This window comes from Coenobita brevimanus, chromosome 57, assembly GCF_032717465.1.
Source record: "Coenobita brevimanus isolate Jiangsu-jjx chromosome 57, ASM3271746v2, whole genome shotgun sequence".
Taxonomy (NCBI): Eukaryota; Metazoa; Arthropoda; class Malacostraca; order Decapoda; family Coenobitidae; genus Coenobita; species Coenobita brevimanus.
In genome coordinates this window covers 11,285,056-11,291,055 of record NC_137010.1, presented here as the reverse complement: position 1 = coordinate 11,291,055, position 6,000 = coordinate 11,285,056, and the positions used below count along the sequence as shown (strand labels likewise).

General features: G+C 40.6%; 1 protein-coding gene across 1 annotated transcript in view; it reads right to left on the bottom strand.

Moving 5' to 3' along the window:
• Positions 1-246: 246 nt before the first annotated feature.
• Positions 247-6,000, bottom strand: part of LOC145401884 (haloacid dehalogenase-like hydrolase domain-containing 5) — a 161,573-nt gene continuing 155,819 nt past the window's right edge. The window contains exon 9 of the mRNA XM_080273992.1: positions 247-1,585. The gene's annotated coding sequence lies outside the window, so the exon portion shown is untranslated. The remainder of the gene's footprint in view (positions 1,586-6,000) is intronic.

Here is a 6,000-nt window from a genome sequence, read left to right as displayed (position 1 = left end):
GGAAAGTATGCAGTTATGACAGGGTGCAAGAGGTACTTAAATGAAACTGTCTTTTAGTTGTAAGAATAAACAAATATGTCCTTGGATTCAAAGATTAAGATTGTGAACAGTTTTGTAATGACAGGCATTAGTTGAAGCAGAATAATGAAGCTGCATTAGGGACTTTTTGTTTGTCATAAGACAGTATTATAGTTTGAAAGTCTCCTTAAACTAAAAAGGACAGTAACACAATATGTTTGCTGGCATTTTTGTGATTATCTTCGTGTCGAGCCTTAAAATTAAGTTCATGATTGAAAGCAACACAAAATTAGGTACAGAGAAGATGAGGAAAGAGCACTGATGGTATAGCATCTTTAAGACTTATCAATTATATGAAAAAATAAATAAAAATGGTCAGCAAGTCCCCTTTATTCTAGTTTTCCAATATTCCGGTCTTGTGATCCACCAAATTACAGTACAGGTATATTGAATTTTCAAATACCTGCACTGCGGTATTTAGTGCTAACTTAACCCATGCATTTCAAAGGGTGATGCTGTGTAAGCTTGAAGGTCCTAGAGTGGAGGCAGTTGGGAGAAACTGACAAATCACCTTTGCATGTACAACTGCAGTTCAGTAATTACTTATTCTCTATTTACTGTGGCCTTAACAGTAAAAAAGGACACTTACACCTGTAATATGGACTCACTGTATTGTGGCCTGTTATATATATCACTGTTCTATTATTACAATTGCTGTACTAGTTAATCAGCCCACTAGTCAAGTTAGGATTAGAATAATGGGTACTTACTGTCATCCTCTCGTACCAAGTTACTAACTTAATGGTAACCTACCTAATTATCACATCCTAATAACATAAGTATATAGCAGCACAGCGGATTATTCCTAATACAGTATATAGTTTAAATCCTTTGCAAAATAAATTATATAGACTGTATTTGTGGAGGCAGCTGCTGAGATAAAATATTTCACTCGACATACACTATACGGTATTCACAATTATGGGTAATTATTTTCCATGCTGATTTGCACTGAGTTTCAGTTAGGTTTTTCAGTCAAACATGAATTTTTGTCTTATACCAATACCTAAACAGTGTTGTGCTGATATTGCAGAATTAGGTATTTTTTTGAGGAATATCACAGTTTAATCTCAGGAATTAATGTTCTTGTTGGGAAAATAAAGAAAAGTGCAGTTATTCTCACTGATGCTTTTTGTAATAATGTTCTTACTATCACCAGGTACTGTAGCTTCATTCTGCCAGGGAGACAATTTTGGAAGTGAAGTAGTTAGAAACCACTTCCTACTAATCCAGCGTTTCTTAACCTGGGGTGCTAGCACCACAGGGGAGGCTGAAGTCAATTTTAGGGGGCGCTGGAAAATGCAACATATACTGTATTGGTTTTGCTTAGCATTAGCATTGTTGATATTTTATTTTGGAGAATGTATAAAATAAATTGTCATGGAGTACTTCACTTTACTTTATCCTGGTAACAGTGCACTGTAGTAAGAGTAGCAGTGTAGCAACTGTAGTCCCAGTAACCAGGTGTAAGGGGGTGCTGGACTGTCCATCCTTACGGCAGGGGGTGCTAAGGTCGAAAAAGGTTAAGAAACGCTGTACTAATCCTCTTTGCTAAGGTAGGTTTTCTTTTACCTAAATACAATATTTGGCAAAAGAAGAAGTGTGTATTGTTGTGAGTAAAAGATGGAAGAACATAAGAGAGTATGGATCAGTTGGCTCAAGGACTGTGTGAGTAAGATTGAAAGTTGGAATACAAATGTGGGCGATTGTATGCGTGTATGTGCCAATGCAAGATCGTGCAAGCAGAGTGAGAGAAGAGTTCTGGACAAATGTGGAAGTGTGCATGGAAAAGTCTGGAAGGAATGAGAGAGTGTTTTTGATTGGTGATATGAATGGTAAAGTAGGGAATATGAAGGTGGATGGAATAGTTGGTGAGTGGGGTGTGCCTGCTGAGATAGATGAGAATGGTAGTGCGTTAGTGGACATTTGTGCTGAGAGGGGGTTGGTGATAGCCAGTACCCTCTTCAAGCACAAAATGATCCACAGGTATACATGGCGAGTGTTAAGAAGGATGGGTGGTGATCTGAACGAAAGGAAGGCAATGACTGATTATGTGTGTGTGGATGAAAGGATGCGAAGATGTGTAATGGATGCAAGAGCTGATTGAGGTTGGGGGCGTAGACTTTCTGACCACTACCTGGTGGTGGCCAGAATCAAGGTCCAAGTATGATGGAGAAATAGAAGAAGGGAAGGACGGGAGGAAGGAGTATTTGCAAGGAGAGTGGAAAGGTTACAAGAGGATAAGAAAAAGGCAGAATATAAGAGAAAAGTGGAGGAACGATTGGGTAAATATGAATTGGAGCAGATGGGGGACAGGGAAGGTGTTTGCAAGATATTCACAGAAGAAATATGTGCACCATGTGATGTGGTGTGTGGGGTGAAGAGAAGACGGAAAGGGATGCAAGGAACGGCATGGTGGAATGAAGAGCTGAGACAGGCTGTGGCACAAAAGAAGAAAGCATACAATGAATGGATGAGAAATAGGGGCGTGGTAGAAGTTCACAGGCGGAAGAGAGAGATATATGTAGAAAGGATGAGAGAGATGTGAAAAGATTAGTAAGAGAGAGTAAGAAGAGTATGGATGAGAAATTTGGAATGAATTTGAGTGTAAAGTGGAGGGACTGTAAGAAAATGTTCTGTCAAGAGGTGAAGAAAATAAGACAGGGTGCCAGTGAAGTTAGTAGGGGATTGAAAAATAAAAATGGTAGATTACTAGTGGAGAAGGGAGAAAAAGTGCGCAGATGGAGAGAACACTGTTGAACACAGTAATGGGAGTAATGCGAGTATAAGTGGCTGGGGAATGGCTGGGAGAACGAGGAAGGTGAGAAGACAGGAAGAAATCAGTAGGACAGAAGTTGTGGAAGCAATGAAGAAAGTCAAATAGGAGAAAGCTCCAGGAATTGATGGAGTATGTGGTGAAATGCTGAAGCATGGGAGAGAGATAGTAGTAGAATGGATGTGGAAGATGTGCAAATTGGCCTGGGAGGAAGGTAGAGTCCAGGAGGATTGGAAGTCAGGTATAATTATTCCCATGTACAGAGGAAAATGGGAAAAAGAAGTATATGGTACTCATAGGGGCATTTGTCTTCTTAGTGTAATAGGAAAAGTGTATGGTAGGATACTTATTGACAGAGTTAGGGAAATAAGAGGAATTAGTTGGAGAAGAACAGGGAGGGTTTAAGAAGGGAAGAGGCTGTGTAGATCAGATATTCTTAGATCTTTAGTGGAAAAGTTTCTAGAGAAGGGAAAGAAGTTGTATCCGGCCTTCATGGATCTGGAGAAAGCATATGACAGGGTGAATAGACAAGGATTGTGGAAAGTATTAAGAATATATGGAGTAGATAGGAAGTTGTTGAATGCTGTGAAGAGTTTGTATGATGGTGCTAATGCTGCACGTGTGGATGGTGAACTGAGTGAATTTTTCTCCTTGAAGGTTGGGTTGAAACAGGGATGTGTCATGTCCCCATGGTTGTTCAATCTGTACATGGATGGGGTAATAAAAGAGATACAAGGTGGGGCAGTGGATGTTGGAGTGACCCTAATGAGGGAGGGTAATGTTTGGAAACTCCATGTACTGTTGTTTGCAGAAGATACTGTGTTGTTAAGTGAAGACGAAGGGGAGTTGCAAGGCCTGGTGGACGAGTTTGGGAGTGTGTGTAAGAAACGGAATCTAAAGGTGAATGTAGGGAAGAGTAAAGTGATGGTCTTTGAGAGAGGTGAAGTCAGTGAATATGCAGTGAGGTTGGATGGTGAGGAAATGGAAAATATGAGTACGTTTAAGTACTTGGGGAGTGTGATGAGTAAGGATGGAAGTTTGGAGGGTGAAGTGCTTGAAAGGGTACAACAGGGAAGAAAGGTTGCTGGTTCCTTGAAAGCAGTGATAAGAAACAGGGAAGTGAATATGGAAGTGAAAAAGTTACTACATGACAGTATTGTGATACCAACTCTAACATATGGAAGTGAAGCTTGGATGTTGTCGGAAGGACACAAGTCAAGAGTGAGAGCAGTGGAAATGAGTTATTTAAGAGGAGCCTGTGGATTCATATGGAGAGACAGGCTGACAAATGAGGATATAAAGGAGTGTTGTGGTGTGGATGTGGATGTGATAGGAAGCGTTGGGAGGAACACACTGAGGTGGTTTGGCCATGTGGAGAGGATGGAGGGTGAGAAACTGACAAGGAGAGTGTATGTGAGTGAGGTGGAGGGGGGGAGAGGGAGGGGGAGGCCGATGATGAGATGGATGGATGGAGTGGAGAGGTATATGAGAGAGGGGGGTGTGAGTTTGGAGCAGGGCAGTGAAATGGCGGGGGACAGGGCGACGTGGAGGCGATTTGTTTGTGGCCACCCCGTACGGGATTAAGGCATCTGGTAATAGATAGATAAACAGAGATTTATGTGGTGACCATCATCCACGCATTTGATGTAGTGCCGCCTACTTCTTCCTTCTTCTCTTTCTAAGTCTGCCCTCCTCTCTTCCTATTTCTCCCATCTTTCCTGTCACGTTTTATTGCTCTTCTGTCCTTTTCAGGTGGCTTTACATTGGGTGACAGGCCTAATGGTTTCCTGTACGCTAGGGAACCATTTACAACGCTGAGTAGTAACCATATAACCAACCCATACATGTTCCCTATGTGTCAAGAAATGAGTTAGTGGAGGGTTTGTGCTACTCCCCATAAAACAACTAACTCAAACGACCACCCCTTACGGCATCTGGCTATAGATAAATAGATAGATAGATAGATGAATAGTAATTCATGTAAAGAAGGCATCATCATACTTGTACTGACACTATTAAAGATTAACTGAAAAATAATGGGAGATGTTACATTAGGTCAACTGTACAGAAAAGGGAAGTCAGTATGGTAGAGAATAAGTAGGTAATACAGTAAGGCCTCCCTAAGTTGGCATAATACGGGCTGAGGCCTTGCCAACTTGAGAATCACTTCTTCCCCCCCAAAAAACATAAGCAAAACAAAGTGTCTAAGATCACTTATCATGTTTGCATACAATAGTTGGGTGTGATCCACGCACAAAGGAGGCCTTTTGGTAGGATGCAGAAGTGTTAGGGTTGTTATTAGTCGGCATCTTGCCGACTCAGGAAATATTTTGCTGACTATTTTTTGGCCATGTGGTCAATTTTCGAAAACGATTTTTTGAATGATTATTTTGGAGCCGTGCTGACTTATGTATAATTCTGACTAAGGGAGGTTCTATTGTATTTGGATAGAGCAGGAAATCGACTTCGCTCTGATTGTGTACCAGTATAATTTTTTTTCTACCTCAAGATGAAATTTAATCATTTGTATGACAAACATTTCTAACTGAAGGTGGGGCCTTTGTTATTAGAGATCTGTCTTAAATTAAATACAATTATTTGGTGGTGCCAAGAATAAGACTAAAAGATCACCAGACTAAGTGATTAACCTGTGGTAAAGTAATGGAATGGTAGGTTGGGTTAGGGGGGGTAGGGTTGGCCAAGTTACAGAGAGAAGTGCAAAAGAAAGGCAGGGCAGGATATGGATGAGCAAATTAATGTTTGCTGATTTTAGGATATGGTACATGGTGCTATGATGGTCCGGGTAGGTTAAGGTAAATGTTATGGTAACAAAGACAAGAATGGTTAATTAAGATAGAGCATACAGCAGCAAGATGGGCAGAGTAGGTAACATCAGGATCGGGTATGGGAGGGTAGGGCAGACTAAGAAAAAAAATGGTAATTAAGCCCTAGAATTTGATGTCATTTAATGTCTTAGGGAAGACTGTCAGAATAGAAATGGTAATTAAGCCCTTGAATCTGATGTCATTTTATGCCTTGCTCTTGGTATCTACAGGCAATTCTGTTCACCTTGGGATAGACTTTTTGAACTGGAAGGGTTGGATAAACCCCTTCATAATTTAGTATTACTAAGAATAATAAAAAAT